Genomic DNA, 22580 nt, shown 5'->3' with positions numbered 1-22580 from the left:
CAGCATTGGAGCCAGATGCAGGCAGACAGGTGGGTCCAGGGGCGCCATCAGGGGGGTGCTGGGGGCACAGCTGTCCTGGGCCCAGCATCTCTGACAGAGAGAGGAGGGCCTGGGATGCTCATGAAGCTGCCTGCCCACCCGCCGCTGTCCCCGCCATTCCGCTGTAATCCCTGCTGTTCTGCTGCTGTCCTCCGACTCTCCAGCAGCTCTGTATTGAAAGCGTCCCTCCCAAAATGCCCGCCACCACAGAGGAGACAGTTATTCAAGATATTAGAGGAGCCCTGGCGGCGCTTTCTGTATTGAAAGCGTCCTTCCCAAAATGCCCGCCACCACAGAGGAGACAGTTATTCAAGATACTAGAGGAGCCCTTGCTGTGGCCATTTTGGGAGGGACATTTTCAATACAGAACAGTGGGGACGGAGGCGGACAGGCAGCGGCATGAGCATCCTGGGCCCTCCGGTCAGCGGAAGCAATGGGGGAGGGAAGAACCGAGCAGAACCCCTGAAAACTACATGTAACAGGTACTTGCATGATTATTGTGTGGCCATAATATGGTGTCAGGGGCATTACTGTGTGGGGAATAATATTGTGACTGGCATTACTGTGGGGACTTAATATGGTGCAAGGGGCATAAAATGGTACTTCTCCATGTCTGCATAGAAATGTTATTTTTTATTTTATATTTAATTTGATTTAACTTTTATCCCCCGAGGGGTATCTGCCTATTTTGTCAGTCCTGGGGGCCCACAATTTATGATGGCATCCCTGGATGGGTTTGAGACACTGCCTTGGGAGCTGTCTGATGTATCACTGCTCCTCTGTAGCTCCTCGGCACCCCTTCAAATCCTGCACCCGGGATGCATGCCCCCTTAACCCCCATCTAGTTGCAGCCCTGCCTTTCCTATAATAAGTCTTTGTTCTCCTGTAGAAAACTCCTGTGATTATTCCTGTAATTTCATACTTATGTGGGTTGCTTTCTCAGTGCTGCCTGTTACTGCATGTGTCTTTGTGGGAAAAGAAACCCAGCTTGCTACTTGTCTTCTATCTTCTGCCAACTGAAGATTAAAACTAAACTATGTACAAGAAGATTTCTTATTAACAGTGTACCAGCACGGAACATAAAGCCGATTCAGAGATTTATGCAACGTTGAGTTTGTACACTCACTGGGGAGCAATGTTTTGCCACTGCGCTTGCTTACGAGTGGCATTGTGCATACCATGAAGGTCTTGCAACGACAGTAACAGTGAGGATTAATTCTCAAAGTGAGTTACAGGCAGGTAAAATTTGTGGGTGGTAACGGGGGGTGGCATGTCATGAAAACTTTCAGGAAGTATCAACTTGCGACTGCAATCCCATATGCAGTTAATCGGCTCCAGTCTTACTTCTGATGGCCATGCTGCGTGGTCACAGGGTTAATCTGTTGGTCTATGGATTTGAGTCCGATGTCTGCATCTTTATACACAAGCAGCAGATCTCAGACACCTTCAGTGAGTGTCCCAGCACAATTGCTGGTGGCAGAATCGGAGCTGGGAAGGCAAGTGCTTACAACTCTGAATCAGGTCCATAGACATGATGGGATAGGCCCAACTATATCAGTGAACTTCCAGGACACTTTGAACTGTTGTAATTAAAGAATTAACACAACTATCGAAAAAATCTTAGCCTTCCAGTTTATGCAGGCCTAGATAAATGTGGACATGGTAGTTTCCGTGGCAATATTTGGATTTTTTTTTCCTTTTTAAATAAGCAATTTTATGATTTTACTTGTGTAGTGTCAGTGATGTCATTATCGGACCATGGGCACCAGTGTTGTGACTCGAGTCATTCGACCACACAAAATGTCTTCATGTTCACGGACAGTACAGATGGTGTAATGGTTACTGCCTCACAGCATTGAGGTCATGGGTTCCTCCGGATACATTGGTTTCCTCCCACATTCCAAAAATATATACTGGTAGGTTAATTGGTTCCCAACAATAATGAATCCTAGTTTGTGTGTGCAGATTAGATGGGCGAAGTGGTTGTTATCTGCCGTCAGATTCTATTTCTATGTGCTCTTCAGTACACGTCTTTAAGAAAATTGCTCTGGTTCTACTTCCATACATATGTTAAGACTTTGTGAAACTGTCAGACGACACCTGATTCATGACTACTTTTCATCAATATGGGTTTTTATTAGGAGATTTCCTGTGATCTCAAGCGAATTATCTTCAGTCACCTCCTATGGATGTAAGAATATTGGGCCTCATTCCGAGTTGATCGCTCGCTAGCTACTTTTAGCAGCCGTGCAATCGCATAGTCACCGCCCACGGGGGAGTGTATTTTTGCTTTGCAAGTGTGCGAACGCCTGTACAGCCGAGCTCTGCAAAAACATTTTGTGCAGTTCTGAGTAGGTCTGGACTTACTCAGCTCTTGCAATCACTACAGTCTTTTTGGTGCCGGACTCCCGCCCTGCAAACGCTTGGACAGTCCTGCGTTTTTCCAAACATTCCAAGAAAACGGTCAGTGGACACCCACAAACGTCTTCTTCCTGTCCTTGCGATCGGCTGTGCGAACGGATTCTTTGTTAAATCCATCACTCAGCAATAAACCGCTTTGTACCCGTTTAACGCGCATGCGCATTGCGGTGTATACGCATGTGCAGTAGAGACCTGATCACTGCGCTGCGAAAAACGGCAGCGAGCGATCAACTCGGAATGACCCCCATTGTCACAAGTTAGATTCCTTCAAGTATGAACAAGTTCATCACTAGATATTCTCAAAAAAAACACAACCGGATTCACATTAAACCGGATTCACATTTGATCAAATCTAACCAGTTTGGTATAATCCGTTAGATTTGATAGAACGTGGCCTATACAACGTGCAGTTCAAATCAAGGTCCTTCAGTTCACTATTTGCATTTGAGGTTCGCTTTTCTAAATTTGTGCTTACAGTTTAATTTCACCGCTCATATTAAGATTAATGTTTTTAAACATTTTTGTTTATTTTGACTATTTCAATAATTATTTTAAATAAAATAATTTTACCTTTTTTTTTAGCGAGCTATAAAGGCTACTGTGTTCAAATTTCTCCATTCGCCCTTTGTCGTTGGCCAAAAGTATATAAAGAGATATATTTATTTGAGCATTATTAGTGTACTAAGGGGGACATTTACTAAGCAGTGATAAGAGCGGAGAAGTGAGGCAGTGGAGAAGTTGCCCATGGCAACCAATCAGCACTGAAGTAACATCTATAATTTGCATACTATAAAATGATACAGAGCTGCTGATTGGTTGATGGGGCAACTTCTCCACTGGCTTACTTCTCCGCTCTTATCACTGCTTAGTAAATGTCCCTCTAAGTCCCCTATCAGGGTGCTTAGTCTGCGACCCGGCTAAACTTGGCATTAGCGATAAGGGCTCACTACTGGGTACTCAAGGCAGTGCACCTTCCTAGAATAGCGGGGCTGAACCGGAGTGGGTTTATTTCATTAAGAGAATGATCTTAAATATTTCTACAAAACTATCCCGCAATGAGAAAGAGACGCAATACAGTACTTAAGACAGCCTGTGAATGAGTTTATGAATAGAGACTCAGTACCCAAACCAGCATCTCAATCCCCTCCCATTTGTCCACAAAAATGATCTCTGGCCCATATCCTGCAGTCTGACGCTGACGGGTCAAACATGGAGGAGGGTGAGGTGGATTTGGAGGGGGGGGGATGCTACTCTGTCACAGGGAAGAGAGGCTCTTATAAAGGCTATCAGAGATGTTCTGCAAATCCTGATAAGGTGTCAGAGGAGTGTGAGGAATATTATTTTAATGTAAAAAATAAGTCCTCAGTCACTTTTCCTGCCTCAAAGGAATTGAATACCCTGTTTGAAGAACCGTGGGTTAATCCTGATAAGAAATTTCAAATCCCCAAAAGGTTGCTCTCATCGTTTCCTTTTCCTCTGGAGGATTGGAAAAAAAGGGGAAAATCCGATAGTGGACGCATCATTCTCTAGGCTGTCAAGAAAAATTGTATTGCCTGTCCCTGGTGCAGCCTCCCTAAAAGATACGGCTGATCGTAAAATTCAAACTACACTCAAATCATTGTACACAGCTGCTGGGGTGGCCCAGAGACCCACTATTGCATGTGCATGGATCCCAAAAGCCATTGCTAAATGGTCGAGTAACCTAATTGAGGGGTTAGATTCCTTGTCTACGGGGGATGTTGTTTTACTCCTGCAGCATATACAGGACTCTGCAAACTTTATGGTGGAAGCCATAAAAGAGATTGGATTGCTTAATGCACGCACCACAGCTATGGCTGTGTCAGCACGCAGGGGCTTGTGACTACGCCAGTGGACTGCTGATGCGGACTCCAGGAAAGGCGTGGAAGGCCTACCATTCACAGGAGAGGCCTTGCTTGGAGACAAACTAGACAAATGGATCTCCAAAGCTACTGCGGGTAAGTCTACGTATATTCCTTCCGCAGCTCCCCAGCCAGGAAAGCTTATTCAGTTTCAAATTTACAGTCCTTTTGGACAGTCACGTTTAAGGGAAAATCCAGATGTGCTTCTATGGCCTCCAGAGGCGCAAGAGGTAAACAACGCAAACCAGCAACTGCAGGTGCTCAGGAACAGAGCTCAGGCTCTGCTTCCTCAAAGCCTTCCGCATGACGGTGGACCGCGAGGCCTGGAGGACTGTCAGGTGGGAGCCCGACTAAAATTCTTCAGTCACATCTGGTCAAGTTCGTGCCGGGATCCCTGAGTAATAGATCTTATTTCCCAGGGCTACAGACTGGAGTTCCAAGAGCTCCCATCTCACAGATTCTTCAAATCAGGCTTACCAGCTTCACAAGAGGCAAGTATAACTTTACAGTAGGCCACCCAAAAACTGGTACAGACTCAAGTCATTGTTCCAGTTCCACCTCATTTACACAACAATGGGTACTATTCCAACTTGTTTGTAGGACCGAAACTGGACGGTTCGGTAAGGCCGATTCTGAACATCAAGTCCTTGAACCCGTTCTTAAGAGTGTTCAAGTTCAAGATGGAGTCTTTGAGAGCGGTGATCTCAGGTCTGGAGGAAGGGGAATTCTTAGTGTCCCTGGATATCAAGGATGCGTACCTTCACATTCCGATCTGGCTGCCTCATCAAGCTTATCTACGGTTTGCACTGCAGGACTGTCACTACCAGGTCCAGGCCCTGCCATTTGGTCTCTCCACAGCACCGAGGGTGTTCACCAAAGTGATGGCAGAGATGATGTTTATACTCCGCAAGCAGGGAGTGAACATAATTCCATACCGGGTTGATCTTCTGATAAAGGCGCAGTCTATGGAGAGGATGCTGGATAGCATTGGCCTCTCAACCAAACTTCTCCAGGATCACGGGTGGATTCTGAACCTTCCGAAATCTCACCTAGAGCCAACACGGAGGCTCCCATTCCTGGGAATGATACTGGACACGGAGTCGCAGAAAGTATTCCTTCCATTGGAAAAGGCATTGGTGATCCAGTCGATGGTTCGGGATGTCCTGAAGCCAACCCGGATATCGGTGCATCTATGCATTAACCTTCTGGGGAAAATGGTGGCCTCTTACGAGGTGCTTCAATACGAATGATTTCATTCAAGACCCTTCCAGCTCGATCTGTTGGACAAATGGTCCGGATTGCATCTTCACAAGCACCAGAGGATTCCTCTGTCACCAAAGCCAGGATCTCCGTTCTGTGGTGGCTACAGATCTCTCACCTCGTCGAGGGTTGGAGGTTCGGTATTCAGGACTGGATTCTGTTAACCACGGACACAAGCCTCCGAGGTTGGGGAGCACTCACCCAGGGGGTGCAGTTTCAAGGAAGATGGTCAAGTCAGGAAGTCATCCTTCCAATCAACATTCTGGAACTCAGGGCCATATACAACACCCTTCTGCAGGCCTATTATCTTCTTCAGGATCGGGCCATTCAAGTTCAGTCGGACAATGTGATGGCAGTGACGTACATAAACCGACAGGGCGGAACAAAAAGCAGAGCAGCAATGTCAGAGGTGTCAAGAATTCTCCTCTGGGCAGAAGAAAACGCTGTGGCATTGCCAGTGGTCTTCATTCCGGGAGTAGACAACTGGGAAGCAGACTTCCTCGGCAGACACGACCTGCACCCGGGGGAGTTGGGCTTTCACCCGGAGGTGTTCAGGTGCTTGACATGTCGGTGGGGATATCCACAAATCGACATGATGGCCTCTCGTCTCAACAAGAAGCTGTATTGTTCCAGGTTGAGAGACCCACAGGCAGTGGTGGTAGACGCTCTGACGACTCCATGGGTCTATCAGACGGTGTACGTGTGCCTCCACTTCCTCTGATCCCAAGAATTCTCAAAAGAATAAAAAGGAAGACGGTTCCAGCAATAATCATTGCTCTGGACTGGCCAAGAAAGGCCTGGTACGCAGACCTTCTGGAGATGTTTCTCGAGGATCCGTGACCTCTACCTCTTCGCGAGGATATTCTGCAACAGGGCACATTCGTCTATCAGGACTTACCGTGGCTACGTTTGACAGCATGGAAGTTTAACGACTGATTCTAGCCAGAAGAGGGATCCCTAATAAAGTTATCCCAACTATTATCCAAGCCAGGAAGGGGGTGACGTCTAAACATTACCACCGTATTTAGAAGAAATATTTCTCTTGGTGTGAGAGCAGAACTTTTTCTGCGGTGGAATTTCACCTGCGGCGTTTCCTGCTTTTTCTGCAGGCAGATGTGGATGTGGGCCTACGTCTGGGCTCCATAAAAGTCCAGATTTCGGCCTTGTCCATTTTCTTTCAAAAACAATTGGCTTCTCTCCCTGAGGTCCAGATGTTTTTGAAAGGTGTTCTGCACATCCAACCTCCCTTTGTGCCTCCTACGGCACTGTGGGATCTCAATTTGGTGCTGCAGTTCCTCCAATCGGACTTGTTTGAACCATTACAGGAGGTGGACGTAAAATATCTTACGTGGAAGACCATCACACTGTTGGCCTTGGCTTCAGCAAGACGTGTGTCGGAGCTGGGGGCTTTGTCTCACAAAAGGCCCTATTTAATTTTCCATGAGGACAGAGCTGAACTCAGAACTCATCACCACTTTCTTCTGAAAGTGGTGTCTGCGTTTCACATCAACCAACCTATTGTGATTCCGGTTATCACTAACACTTCCACTACTTCAAAGTCTTTGGATGTTGTGAGGGCTTTGAAGGTATACGTGAAGAAGACAGCTTGTCACAGGAAATCCGACTCGCTGTTCGTTCTAAATTATCCCAATAAAATTGCGTGTGCTGCTTCAAAGCAGACAATTGCATGGTGGATCAGGCTCACTATCCAGCATGCTTATTCCACGGAAGGCTTGTCGGTTCCAAAATCTGTACAGGCCCACTCTACTAGGTCGGTGGGTTCTTCTTGGGTGGCTGCCCGGAGTGTCTCAGCTTTACAGCTCTGCCCTTCAGCTACTTGGTCAGGTTCGAACACGTTTGCTAAGTTCTACAAGTTTGATACTTTGGCCTTTGAGGACCTTCAGTTTGGTCAGTCAGTTCTGCAGGAACCTCAGCACTCTCCTACCTGGTTTGGGAGCTTTGGTACATCCCCATGGTACTAAATGGAACCCCAGTATCCTCTAGGACAGGCATTCCCAACCACGGTCATCAAGGCACACCAACCATGCAGGTTTTAGTGATATCCAGGCTGCAGCATAGATGGGTAAATTAAAATAACTGAGCTTCTAATTATGTCACCTGTGCTGAAGCCTGGATATCACTAAAACATGCAATGTTACTGTGCCTTGAGGACCGTGGTTGGGAATGCCTGCTCTAGGATGTAAGAGAAAATAGGATTTTAATTACCTACCGGCAAATCCTTTTCACATAGTCCGTAGAGGATACTGGGCACCCGCCCGGTGCTTCGTTCTTTCTGCACTGTTACTTAGTAACATAGTAATTGAGGTTGAAAAGAGTCAATTTGCCCATCGTGTTCAACCTGTATTAAGTTGCGATTAATCTACATACCCATTGAGTATGTTTTATGACTAGTTAACTACTATAACTCATATAACCCCCGGAATATCCATTTTGATTTTTTAAATATTATAACTTTGGATATCATTTTCATTCAGAAATATATCCATTCCTTTTTTAAATCCATTTACAGAGTCTGCCATTACCACCTTCCCTGGCAGGGAATTCCACATCCTAATTGCCCTAACAGTGAAGAACCCTTTCCTTCGTCGCGTTCGGAACTTTCTCTCCTCTAGCCGCAGCAAGTGCCCACGTGTCCTAAACTGTGTTCTTTTAATAAATAGTTCCTCTGATAACTCTTTGTAATGCCCCTTTACATATTTGAACATATTAATAATATCCCCTCTTAGATGCCTCTTTTCTAGTGTATACATATTCAACCTATTAAGCCTTTCCTCATAATCCAGTCCCTCTAGGCCTTTAATCAATTTAGCATCTAGCCTTTGAACCCTTTCGAGTTGGTTAAGTATTGTTGGTTCAGCTGTTGCTGTTCCTGTTTAAAGTTGGGTTAGCATAGCTTTCCTCTGTTTTGTGTGTGCTGGTTCGGAATATCACCACTATCTTTATCTATCCTTCTCTCAAAAGAACAGTATGTCCGTCTCCTTGGGCACAGTTTCCTAGACTGAGTCTGGTAGGAGGGGCATAGAGGGTGGAGCCAGCCCACACTATCAAATTCTTAAAGTGCCCATGGCTCCTAGTGGACCCGTCTATACCCCATGGTACTAAATGGAATACCAGTATCCTCTATGACGTGTGGTATGGCCAAATACGATTGCGCCCCAAATATAAGCAAAGAAACATACTGTACATGAAAAAACACATATGCATGTTTATGTGCCATCAGATTCAGCTCAATCCTGTTGGCAGAGTGTTTGGGCTATATGGTACAGTGACGTCAGTCCACACACTAGATAACTTAAACAATAATGCAGGTTTATTTAGTGAACACAGGTGACTCAGATGTAACACTGATAGCGGTAGCCCATATATCATCAGGAGCCCATATATCACACAAGGTAACAGCATTAGGTAGTGGTACTTACCAGGAAATGTCTATGGTGGTGAGGGATGGAGGACTGCACAGCCATGCAGTCTGACTACCACTGTAGAGAAGATGATGCATGCACTGGAAACATTGTGAGTCTCTGTAGCGGAGTTCTGCTCCCAGTCTCAGCTCTGCACACTTGTACACCAGGACTCTGTCTCTCAGTCTCTCTGTGTGTCACACTCTCCTCACACTCTCTGAGATGGAGGAACAGGAACTACATCATATAACTCCGCCTCCAGTGACTCCTGGCACTAGAGGTTTAACACTAGGGGATGCACCCATAGACTGATACACAGAAGGAGACAGGTACAGAGCGCACCATATCCTAGCACTGCCCCTCGCTCAAGACTTTCCGGTCACAAGTTTAAAGAACATGACATTTTATCAAACAAATCTATAAAGTCATTCTTGTAACCGAAAACATAACGTGAATCAAAATACACTAAGAAAAAAATCAACATTAACCATATTCTAGTCCACAGTCCATCAGGAATGCAAGTAGCAAGTGTGATGACAGTCCTTTTGTCAACATGTCGGCAATATTTTCTTCACTTGCAACATATTCAACATTGATGGACTTGTTTTCCACCAACTCACGAATGAAATTATGTCTTAAAGCAATATGCTTAGACCGTCCATGATGCTTTTTGCGGGTGTGGTTCGTTTTATCGACAGTATCTAGGTCGACAATGTTTAGGTCGACCACTATAGGTCGACAGTCACTAGGTCGACATGGATGGAAGGTCGACAGGGTTTCTAGGTCGACATGTGCTAGGTCGACAGGTCTAAAGGTCGACATGAGGATTTTTTTTGTGTGTCGTTTTCTTCGGAAAGTGACCGGGATCCCAAATTAGTGCACCGCTTCGCTCGCCATGCTTCGGGCATGGTGCCTTCGCTTCGCTCGGCACACTTTACCGTTCCAATCGTAGTCCACGTGGATCGTTAAGTATGAAAAAAATCCCCCCAAAAAATGTGAAAAACTCGGTTGCTCCCTTGTTATCACATTTTATGTTGATGATCTCACTGTGGTAAGGAAGACCTAATTCGCAAAAAGTCTCTCTTATCCAAAGTGCTTCTTTTGAAGTCTCTGTGCTGTGAGCGCCATGTACTCTGCCTCTGTTGTAGAAAGAGCAACTGTGGGTTGTTTCCTACTTGCCCAGCTTACGTCTGCGTCTGCTAGTGCAAACAGATATCCAGTATAAGAACGTCTATCATCCTCATCTGATCCCCAGTCGGCGTCACAGAATACTTTTAAGCTGGTATCTGATGATCTTGTAAATTTCAGCTTTAGTGACCCTTGTACCTTTGAGGTACCTTAGTATTCTCTTTACTGCAATCCAGTGATATCTCCCAGGATTATTTGCAAACTAGCTTGCCCGACTCACTGCATGTGTGATGTCTGGACGTGTCCCAATGCTTGCATACATCAAACTACCAATGGCATTTTGATAAAGGGTATTTCTTGCATTTCCTCTATCTACCTTTTGCTGCTTGGTGACATGGCTTTGACCATCTTTGTACTTTTATCAATGGGAGTACTTACTAGTTTTGCATCTGTCATTCCGTACTTGAAAATTATTGCCTCAATGTATGTTTGTTGGTCAATTGTGACAGTTCCCTCTTGCAGGTTTTGTACAATTTTCATACCTCATAGATGATTTGCTGGGCCTAGACCTTTCAACTTGGATCTTTGTTTAAGCTGGTGCTTGATATCAGTGATGTGATCTTCTTGCCTGCCAAAAGTAAATCATCCTCATAGATAGCTATGATGAACAACTTTTCTTTGATGGTTTTGTGGTATAGGCAGTGATCAGTCTCTGACCTAACAAAGTACATTTCTAGTAACTTTACATATGCAGCAATGACCACTTTGCTTGAGGCCGTATAGCGACTTCTTTAAGAGACAAACTTTTCCAGTTCGAATATGTCCATATCATAATGTTCAGGTGGTTCCATATAAATTTCCTCAATCAATTCTTCATTAAGGAACGTGGAATCAAAGTCTAGTTGATATAACAGTAGATTATGTAGTGTTGACAGTTCTGTATCAATTGCTGACTTCCACTCTGTCCAATCACTGCTTGACTTTGCTTCCTGTATGTTTTGAGGTTCACAGTAAGCTATGTTTGCATACTCCTTACTGTATTTCTTGGCTGGAATACCTTTGTTACTCCTCGTGGAACTTCTGTTCTCTGACTTGCTATCTGCTTTGACACTATCAGATTCATATACACTTTCTACTGCCTGTACATCCAATAATATATTTTGTTGTTGCTCCACTGCTCCAGTTAGTGGTGCTGTCTTGTAGAATACCTCTGGATTTAAGAAGACGTTTACTTGTAACATCCCAAAGTCTGTATCCTTTGCTTTCGTTGCAGTATCCGAGCATTATACATTCTATGGATTTTGGATCTAGCTTTCTCCTTTTCTGCTTTGGTATATGTGCAAAAACTTTGTTCCCAAAGACACGAAGATGACTGATACTTGGCTTTTTCTTGGCCCACACCTCCAGTGGCGTTTTACCTTTGATGGCCACTGTAGGTGCACGATTCTTTAGGTATACTGCAGTAGATACTGCTTCTGCCCAAAACTTCTTTTCCATGCCAGCATCACTTAACATAGGGCCTAAATTCAGACCTGATCAGGTCTAAACTGTGCATGCCAGACAGCCGATGGCCATCTCAGCCCAGCGATCGCCTCTGCCTGATTGACAGACAGAGGTGGTCGCTGGGCGGGTCGGCGGCATTGGGCCGTCATTTTGGGGGCAAGGCCCGGGCAATGTAGGCATGCCCGGACCGTGCGGGGGGGTGGGCTGCGGCGGCTGTGTGATGTCACACGCAGCCGCTGCAACCCGGACAGTGATGGGTAGCTCCCTGCCAGCGTGCAGGAGCAGCGCTGGTAGGGAGCTACTCGTCAAGTACAAATGCATCGCCGCTTGTGCGTGCAGGGCGAACTAGCCCTGTGCTGGGCGTCCCCCCGCATGTCTGTGTAACTGATCGTAGATGTCTGAATTAGGCCCATAGTCCATTCTTTTTCAACATTTGTGCGGTTTGCCGCTCACTCACGCCATTCTGTTCTGGTGTGTAGGCAATTGTTAGCTGATGCTTTATGCCATATTTCCTAAGGAATGCAGTTAAGACTTTGTTATCATACTCTCCACCATTGTCTGATCTTATGATCTTTAGTTTCAAACCTGTCTGATTCTCCATCAGGTTTTTACTCCACAATTTTGTTGATAACTTCACTCTTCTCCTTAAGAAAGTACACGTGTGTCATTCTTGTGGCGTCATCAATAAGAGTTATGCAATACCTGTAGCCACTGATTGAGTCTTCCTCCATTGGACCACACATGTCTGTGTGCACTAGAGCTAACGGTGTCTCTGCTCTATTAACTGTCTTTGGAAATGGGTTGCGAGTTTTGCCTTTCATGCAACTCTCACATATGGGTCTTTCAGCGTTGCTCACGGTGATCCCTGTTACCATTCCATCTAGCAGTTTCTGTACGTTGTCATAACTCAGATGAACCAAACGTTTGTGCCACAGCTCCATTGACTGTTTTTCCTCAGTAGCCATCATTGCAGTACACTCCTCAGTGTCCAGGATATATAGTTGGTTGCACCGGGTTGCTGAAGCAATAACAGTCCCTCTTTTATCATGCACCATACACTGGCCATTCAGAAATTGGACTTTGTGGCCTTTTTTCTCTAGGACGCTGATAGCAATGAGATTACTTCCTAAATCAGCCTCATACAACACATCTTGGATATCTGTAACAACTGCCTCACCTCCTATTCTTAAACATACTGTGATTGTCCCAGCTTGTAATGCAGTAAGGGCCTTATTTCCAATCCCTGTAACTGTAGTGGGAAAACACAGTGTTAAAGAATTGAACCAATGCTTGTTGCAACTGAAATGTCTAGTGGCCCCCGATTCCATGTACAAGCAATCCTTCCTGTGACTGTCTGCTACATTCAATGCTGACTCGTTTAGTTTGTCACGCTGCTTCTGCGCACCACTGGAATTTCTCATTCTGCAATCTGAAGCTTTATGTTCTATCTTGTGACATACAAAACACTTGAATTTGTGCTTTTTGGACTTTGCACCCTTTGTGATCAAGGCAGAACCCTCAGCTATGGTCTTGACAGGAATACGTTCTTGGAACTGCAGCAAATTGGCTCTTACAATCTCCATTGTCAGTTTAGTGTCATTTGACTGTAACGCAACCACCAAAAAATCAAATTCTGGCGTCAGATTCTGCAACATAGCCATTGCCACTTTTTCCTCGTCCACCTGTGCCCCCACAGATGCTAACTGCTGGGTTATCGACAATAACTTATCAATGTAATCGTTCAAATATACAGTAGTTACATACATAGTTGTTGAGGTTGAAAAAAGACAAATATCCATCGAGTTCAACCTATATTACTTTTTTTTTTATTATTATTATTTTTTTTTATATTAATTAAATGCTGTATCCCTGGATATTTTTTTCCGCTAGGAATTTATCTAATCCATTTTTAAACTTATTGATTGAGTCCACCATTACTACCTTCTCTGGCAGAGAATTCCAAATCCTTACTGCTCTTATTGTGAAGAACCCTTTTCTCCGTTGCGTATGGGATTTTTTTTCTTCTAACCTCAGGGGGTGTCCTAGTGTCCTATGTAGTGTTTTTTTTGGTAAACAAATCGTTTGATAAATCCTTGTATTGTCCCTTAATGTATTTATAAATATTAATAATGTCCCCTCTCAGTCGCCTCTTTTCCAGTGTGAACATATCAAGCCTTTTAAGGCTTTCCTCATAATCCAGTGCCTCTAACCCCTTAACCAGTTTAGTGGCTCGCCTCTGAACCCTTTCGAGTTCCAAGATATCTTTTTTATAGTATGGTGCCCAAAACTGTACACAATATTCCTGGTGTGGCCGCACCAATGATTTATACAGAGGCAGGATTACACTCTCATCCCTTGTCTCCATACCCTGTTTTATGCATGCTAACACCTTATTAGCCTTTGTTGCTGCATTTTGTCATTGCGCACTGCTACCCACTTTATTATCGATGAGCACTCTCAAATCTTTTTCAACTACCATTATCCCTACATTTTCCCCATTTAGTTTATAGGCTGCCCGATTGTTCTTAGTCCCAAAGTGCATAACTTTACATTTGTCTATATAGAACCTCATTCTCCATTTATCCACCCAGACCTCAAGTCTAGATAAGTAATTCTGTAGAGACTCAACATCCTTGTCTGAATTAATTATTCTACATAGTTTAGTATCATCTGCGAAAATTGACACTGTTCTTTCCAGTCCCTCTCCTAGGTCATTAATGAATATGTTAAACAGCAATGGCCCGAGTACTGAGCCCTGCGGTATTCAGGGGCTGATTGGGAACAAAAAGCGGCCCTGGAAAAAATTTGTACTAGTGTCCCCACTTGGGCAGCACCAGAGGTGTAAGGTCTAGCCATGGGCCATGGCAGCAGTACCCTCCCCCAAGACTTTCCAGATAGTGGGGATGTCCAGCATCAAGGGGGAAGTTAAAAGGAAATAAAATTAAATGTTATGAGCACATTATATGATACACCATTAGAATTTAGGAAACTATATAATTCTTTAGAAAGATATATTTTCTTGCTTATTACACCAACCGTATCCCAATCACTATTCACTCAATCTTATATGTCAGCCAAGCAGGCAGACAGAGCATACACTAGATTATCTGCAATCACAGGCTAAGTGGCAAAGTAATTTTCATATATGCAAATTGTTTGGCATCTTATTCATTATGTCTATAAATAGGACCACATGTCCTCAAACAAAACAGGCCCCACGGGTGCGTCGGCCCACCGGGAATCTTCCCTGTAGACCCTATGGCCAATCCACCTCTGGCGGTATTCCACTGAGTACTGAAGCCCATTCAGAGTACATCCCATTAATCTCCACTCGCTGTTCCCTATTAAATAGCCAATTACTTACCCAAGTACAAATAGTGTTTCCTACCCCAAGTTCTCTTAGTTTGAGAATTAGTCTCCTGTGTGGAACTTTGTCAAAGGCCTTAGCGAAGTCCAAAAAGATTACATCCACTGTTTGACCCTGATCAATATTATCGCTCACTTTCTCGTAGAAGCTTATTAAGTTAGTTAGTTCATGTCCTTCCAGGCACTCAGTTTCGTTCCATATAGCATGCGTCTTAAACTTATCCTTCTCATTAGACCTTTATCTTCATATGCATTTTACAGGGCTGTCCACATGTCCTTAGCTGACACCTTCCCACTGACTATTGAATAGACATGCTGCTCCACAGCTAAACTTATCGTCCTGATGACTCTGTCTACACCATCTGGGTTTGGACCTGCTCCCGGGTCTATAGTAACCTTCCACAACTTTTCCCGCTTAAGCTGCATCTCCATCGCAAACTTCCAGGTAGCATAGTTCTCTGAACCTTTCAGCTTAGCAAAGTTCATGCTGTGTCCTGTACTATACATCCTTTCTGCACTTGTATAAAATGTCACTTTAAACTGTGTCGCTGTGATTATTCAACAGCACTCATGGGGTTAATCTTATACACGCGGGTCTGAACACGGGACTGGGCCCATAACCTGTTGGCAGAGTGTCTAGGCTATATGATGCAGTGATGTCAGTCCACACACTAGATGACTCAAACAGTAATGCAGGTTTATTTAATGAACACAGGTGACTCAGATGTAACACTGATATCAGTAATCAGGAGCCCATATATCACACAAGATAACAGCTCTAGGTAGTGGTACTTATCAGGAGATGTCTGTGGTGGTAAGAGATGGAGGACTGCACAGCCATGCAGTCTGACTCCTACTGTAGAGGTACTGGAACACTGTGAGTCTCTGTAGCTGAAATCTGCTCCCAGTCTCAGCTCTGCACACATGTACACCAGGACTCTGTCTCTCAGTCTCTCTGTGTGTCACACTCTCTGAGATGGAGGAACAGGAACTACATCATATAACTCCGCCTCCGAGTGACTCCTGGCACTAGAGGTCTAACACTAGGGGATGCACCTATAGACTGATACACAGAAGGAGGCAGGTACAGAGCACACCGTGGGCCTAATTCTGACCTGATCGCTAGGCTGCGTTTTCGTACAGCCTGCGATCGGGTCTGAACTGCACATGTGTATGCAGCGCAATGTGCAGGCGCATCGGTCCGCAGCGACGGGAATCGGCAGGCAGCAACGGGACGTGCGAGAAAAGCGATTACACGGGCGATCGCATGGTGACTGATAGGAAGAGGCCGTCTCTTGGTAGCAACTGACCGTTTTTAAGGAGTGTCCAGAGAAACGCAGGAGGGACCAGGCGTTTGAACAGAGGGTTTCTGACGTCAGCTCCGGCCCAATCATTGCACTGGAAGAGTAAGTCATAGGCTGTGCTGAGACTGCACAAACTTCTGTTTGTGCAGCTCTCCTGCACATTCGATCGCACCCCTGCACAGCGATTTCCCTCTCCCCTGGGCGGCGACTACCTGATCGCAGGGATGCAAAAATTGCACCCTAGTGATCAGGTCTGAATTAGGCCCCATATCCTAACAAATCCCTCATTATAATAGATGTACTGTACATGACAACAGTGGGCAGTGTTAATAATGCAAACACTGCTTTTACTATGTAAAATAATTACATACAGAAACAAGTACAAATTAAATTTAATGAAATACAGACAATTATTTTTTTTTCCAATCTAAAAATCAAATAGAAATCTTTTTTTTCCGGCGCAGTCCATTTGGAAATAGAAAGTACAGTAATTCATGTAGGTGACCACAACTTCGGTTAACATAGTAGCCACAGTAATGAATTAAATGGTAGGGTGTAAAGACATAATCAGCCAATCATGTGGCTAATTAGTGTTGATAACTGTCATCATCTTCATCATCAGTGCGCCAGTATTACTAGCCACCAGTACCTGCAATAGACACACCGTCACCTTTAGACAGACAGGTGTATGTGCGCATACTGGGGGGTAATTCCAAGTTGATCACAGCAGGACATTTTTTAGCAGTTGGGCAAAACCATGTGCACTGCAGGGGGGGCAGATATAACATTTGCAGAGAGAGTTAGATTTGGGTGGGTTATTTTGTTTCTGTGCAGGGTAAATACTGGCTGCTTTATTTTTACACTGCAATTTAGATTGCAGATTGAACTCACCACACCCAAATCTATCTCTCTCTGCAAATGTTATATCTGCCCCCCCTGCAGTGCACATAGTTTTGCCCAACTGCTAAAAAATTTCCTGCTGCGATCAACTTGAAATTACCCCCACTCTCAGGTCTACCTTGGTAGTAATTATGTGAACAAACCCTTACTGTACACAACCTATGCTTGCCCGCACCATCTCTCATGCTCCTTTCCCTTGTGTAAAATGGATTAGAATCAGGGCCGGTTCTTGGGATTGTGGCGCCCCGGGCGAAGTATAGGGGCGTGGCTTCAAATGGGGGCGTGGTCAGTTACGCCCCCATTTATGCCCCTGTAGCGACGCTGAAAGATAAAATAAAATAAAAAAAAAGTATACTTACCATCCCCGTTCCTGATCCAGACTGCTGCAGACCTCCTCCGCCGGCGCCGCTCTTCTTCTCTCCTTTCCTCGATCTATGGGAGAGACGTTATTATGTCTCTCCCATAGAACAGCATAGACACTAGAGGTCAATTATGACCCCTAGTGTCTGTGCCACTATGCTGTGCGGTGCGCGATGACGTCATCGCGCACCGCACAGCAAAGGTCCTCTACATGAAGGGAAACTAGACAGTAGCGTCTAGTTTCCCTTCATGGAGAGGACCTTTGCTGTGCAGTGCGCGATGACGTCATCGCGCACCGCACAACTAAGGTCCTCTCAATGAAGGGAAACTAGACGCTACGCGTCTGGTTCCCTTCAAAGCGGGGGGCACAGCGGGGCACTGCGGGGGGCACAGTGGCGGTTCTTGCCCTGGTGCTGCGCCCTCCGGATGGCGCCGGCGCCCTCCGGAAGGCGGCGCCCCGGGCAAAAGTACCGCTTGCCCGTGGCAAGAACCGCCACTGATTAGAATCTACATACAGACCCTCTGGTGCATACGTGTTGTATGGAACAGAGACGTGCGGTGAGCTAAAATAGCTCAGGAGGCACTGGCTAGCACCAGAGCCAGATTTACTTGCAATATATAAGCCAAAATTTACATCTGGGCATTATACACAGGTGCAGCAGTATAAACTCCTGGAAATTTGGTGAGTTTTGATCAGAGATGTGTGGAAAATACTTTTTACTCCAAAGTTTTGGCTATAAAAATTATTAGAATAATGCAAAGAAGATATTTCAAACATATTCTTTGTATTTTTCATATACTTTATCCAGTCAAACCTCTGGTACAAATGTTAGTATGACAGGAAAGGCTCTGCCTCACCATGCCTCACCCCACCGCACGTCACTGGCATGGAAATTAGTATATTTGTTTCCGCAACAAAAAAACTCCCTCATATTGTACAATGTGCCCCATAGCCCTTCATGTGGCAGTGGAGTTGTTAACATTAATCCTTCTGTTTTCATGATCTGGTATGTTTCATGGGAAAGTATACTTGACTCTGCGTCATACGGATTCCTAATACATCTCACCATTCCCTGAGTACATATAAAAGCTTTCAAAAGAAGCATGTCAGGGAATCTCACATGCGTGAACCACAAAAAGCTTTTCTGCCAAATAAAAAATGTAGGGACACAATCCAGTGATCTGTCAAACTTCTAAAAGAGAACAGACGGGCTTCCATTTTTGATTGTAATATTATGTACATAATTATTTCATTATATTCAATAAGTGTTTTAGGTTATCACTGAGATCATGAGGCTTTGCACAAGAAAGTGAGTGACCCAGTGTAATAAACCTCCATGCATTAAAGTTGAGCTCATTGGGATAAAATAAGAAAACAATAGACTAAAGCTGGGTACACACCTCTACAACCTTCGGCCCGTTCTTCCAGTATCGGGTGAATGGCCATTGATTGTATCCAGTAGGTATGTATGCAGCACCTATGCAGGAGCGTTAGGTAATAAATGGCTTATAATACTCCTGCAACGGTTGGGACCGGGAGGTCACAATTTATGTGCTGCACATGCGACCTCCTAATCCCCATAGAGGAGCCACTACCCCCACCCCTGCTGCCCCCACATCACATGTGATCACAGGGGTCACAGCTGGACACATGCACAGCCCGGCTGATTGGGAGCATTTTACCCGATCAGCTGGGGATCGAAGAAAAGTGTACCCAGCTTTATAATACAGTTTCAGGATAGCATAGGCCATTACTTATTGTTTTGTTCATATGTTTGTAAATCCAGTCATAAGGATACAGAGACATGTGAGTTCACTGCTGTGCTGTATATTCCATCACCAACTCAAGACACACTGCACACTGGACCACCCACTTCCCAGCATTCCCCTGGTCCATCTGCACACTGGACCATCACTGAAGATTCAGGCTTACACAGATTAGTAAGGGAGTGTCTACAAATATTAAGCATTCTAATACACTAACATCACATCCTCTTTTCTTTAAAGATAAGCCCTATACGCTTCAATGCAACAATTACCAACGTCATATTAAGAACATCATCTAACACGTTTCAATGAGTCTCTCAGGTCTGCATATTTCCCTTTTGGGTCTTTCATACACAGTCTGTGTTTCATCGACCATGTTGGACCTTTCTAGAATCGTGGTTGGTTCACCATTATCAGGATCATCATACATGTCAGATGAAGGGTATTCTTCAGTCATGTTGTCTTCATTATGGTTAGGTTGAGATCTTAAATCCACTCGATTTCTTCTTCCGTTCCACGCTCTGTACGTATAGTATAAGATCTTGGTGCTACTTGTGCTTGCACAATACCTTTCTGCACCCAAATACCTTTCTCGTGATCTCTGAGACGGACTTGGTCACCCGATTTTAGATCAGATAAGCTTTTTGTTCGTCTGTCATGGAACAGTTTCTGTTTCGCCTGTTGACGTACCTTAGTCTGACCAACGCTGAGTTATGTGTATTAAGCAGTTCATCATGTATCGGGAGATTTGCTCTAATCCTCCTTCCCATCAGCATTTGTGCAGGAGAAAGTCCATTCTGTAAAGGTGTAGGGCCTAATTCTGAGTTGATCGCAGCAGCAAATATTTTAGCAGTTGGGCAAAACCATGTGCACTGCAGGAGGGGCAGATATAACATGTGCAGAGAGAGAGAGATTTGGGTGGGGTGTGTTCAATCTGCAATCTAATTTGCAGTGTAAAAATAAAGCAGCCAGTATTTATCCTGCACAGAAATAAAATAACCCACCCAAATCTAACTCTTTCTGCACATGTTATATCTGCCCCCCCTGCAGTGCACATGGTTTTGCCCAATTGCTATCAAAAATCCTGCTGCGATCAACTTGGAATTACCCCCGTACTGCGGTAGATTAAAAGACTTTTGTAGAAATCTTCTTTACCTTCTTGAGCTTTTTTTATGAGACTCTTTACAGTTTTTACTGAACTTTCTACCAACCCATTTGAGAGTGGATAGTGGGGACTTGACGTAGGATGGACAAATTCCCACTCATCAGCAAATTGTATAAATTCAGCACTGGAAAACTGAGGACCATTGTCAGTGAACACTTCCATAGGAACACCATGCCTTGCAAAGATTGACTTCATGCAATTGATTACGGCTTTACTAGTAGTTGTATGTAGTGTCTTCACCTCAGGGTAGTTAGAGTAATAATCAGTCACGACAATGTACGTTTTCCCATTAAAATCAAACAAATCTGCGTCAACTTTCTGGTATGGTCTCTCTGGCACTGCGTGAGGACTCAGTGGCTCAACTTGTTGTTTCGGTCTATACGTAAGACATAATTCACATGTAGCTGTAGTCTGTGCTATGTCTTGGTTCATTCTTGGCCAATACATAACTTCACGCGCTCTCCGCTTACATTTTTCTTCTCCTAAGTGGCCTTCATGTATCTTGCACAGCATAGTTTTTCTTAGTCGTGCAGGTATTACAAACCTATTGCCTTTGTAAATAATACCATCGACAACTGTAAGGTCACTGCGGTACATCTAATAATCATGGATAGACAGCGGGCACGCATGTTTTTCTGCTGGCCAACCTTTCAGAATGATATCTTTCAACACTTTCATTGTGTCATCTGTCTCAGTTTCTTTCCTAATCTGTTCTTGTCTTGCAGGAGACATTGGTAGAGAAGCTATGATCAAATTAACATAGGCTTCTATCTCTTCATCCATCAGACTTTTGGTACCTTCACTTTTGTCCACAGCACGAGAAAGTGTATCAGCAATGTACATGTATTTGCAGGGACAGTACAGCAAGTGTACATCATATTTCTGTAGTCTGATAAGCATTCGTTGAATTCTCATGGGACAGTCATGTAATGATTTAGTCATGATAGCTACCAATGGCTTGTGGTCAGTTTCCAATGTAAATGTTTGACCATACACAAACTGATGAAATTGCTCACATGCATATGTGATCGCTAGAAGTTCTTTTTCTATCTGAGCATACCTTATTTCAGCACTTGTCAGTGCTCTTGATGCATAGATTACTGGTTGCCATGTATCCTCATGTTCTTGTAACAGCACTGAGCCTAGGCCAAATTGTGAAGCATCTGCTGAAATTCTTATTCTTTTTGCAGGATCAAAGAATTTTAGCACTGGTTGCTCTGTAATGATCTGTTTCAAGTTTTGCCAACTTTCTTCTTGTGCATGTGACCACATCCACTCGTTATCTTTGTCCAACAACCATCTAAGAGAGGCTGTTCGTTCAGAGAGTTGAGAAATAAACTTTCCTAAGTAAGTAATCATTCCTAGGAATCTTCTGACGTCATCTTTGTTGTTAGGACGTTCCATGTTCACTATGGCTGATATTTACCTTGGGTCTGGTTTTACACCTTGATCCGAGACCACGTCGCCCATAAAGGTGAGTGTATTCACGCCAAATTCACATTTGTCCTTGTTTAGCTTTAGATTCACTTTCTTGACAAGTTCCATTACTTGTCTCAATCTAGAATCATGTTCTTCCTTTGTAGATCCCCAGACAATAATGTCATCCATCATTGTTTCAACACTTGGAATATGTTCAAAAATCATGTGTATCTTTTTGTGATATACTTCTGGAGCAGACAATAATCCATATGGTAGTCGAAGAAATCTGCATTGACCTTCTGGTGTATTAAATATACAAAGCTTTGAGCTGGCCTCATCTAGCTTCATTTGCCAGAATCCTGAAGATGCGTCCAATTTACTGAACCATTTTTTCTCCCCCAAATTGCGACATGATTTCATCTCTGGTTGGTAGGGAGCTTACCCATTCAGTAGGCCTAACAACTTTCTGTATCACACCCAAGGCTTCCATGCGATTTAACTCTTGTTTCAGTTTTTCTCTCAGCGCAAACGACACTTTTCTACAGGGGTGTATCACTGAAGAAACTTGTGTGTCTATATTTATTTCATGCTCTCCAGGCAAACAACCTAGACCTTCAAACAAGTCTCTGTATTCTGTAAACATTGA

This window comes from Pseudophryne corroboree, chromosome 10, assembly GCF_028390025.1.
Source record: "Pseudophryne corroboree isolate aPseCor3 chromosome 10, aPseCor3.hap2, whole genome shotgun sequence".
In the NCBI taxonomy this organism is placed as follows: domain Eukaryota; kingdom Metazoa; phylum Chordata; class Amphibia; order Anura; family Myobatrachidae; genus Pseudophryne; species Pseudophryne corroboree.
Note: the sequence above shows the minus strand (reverse complement) of the source record.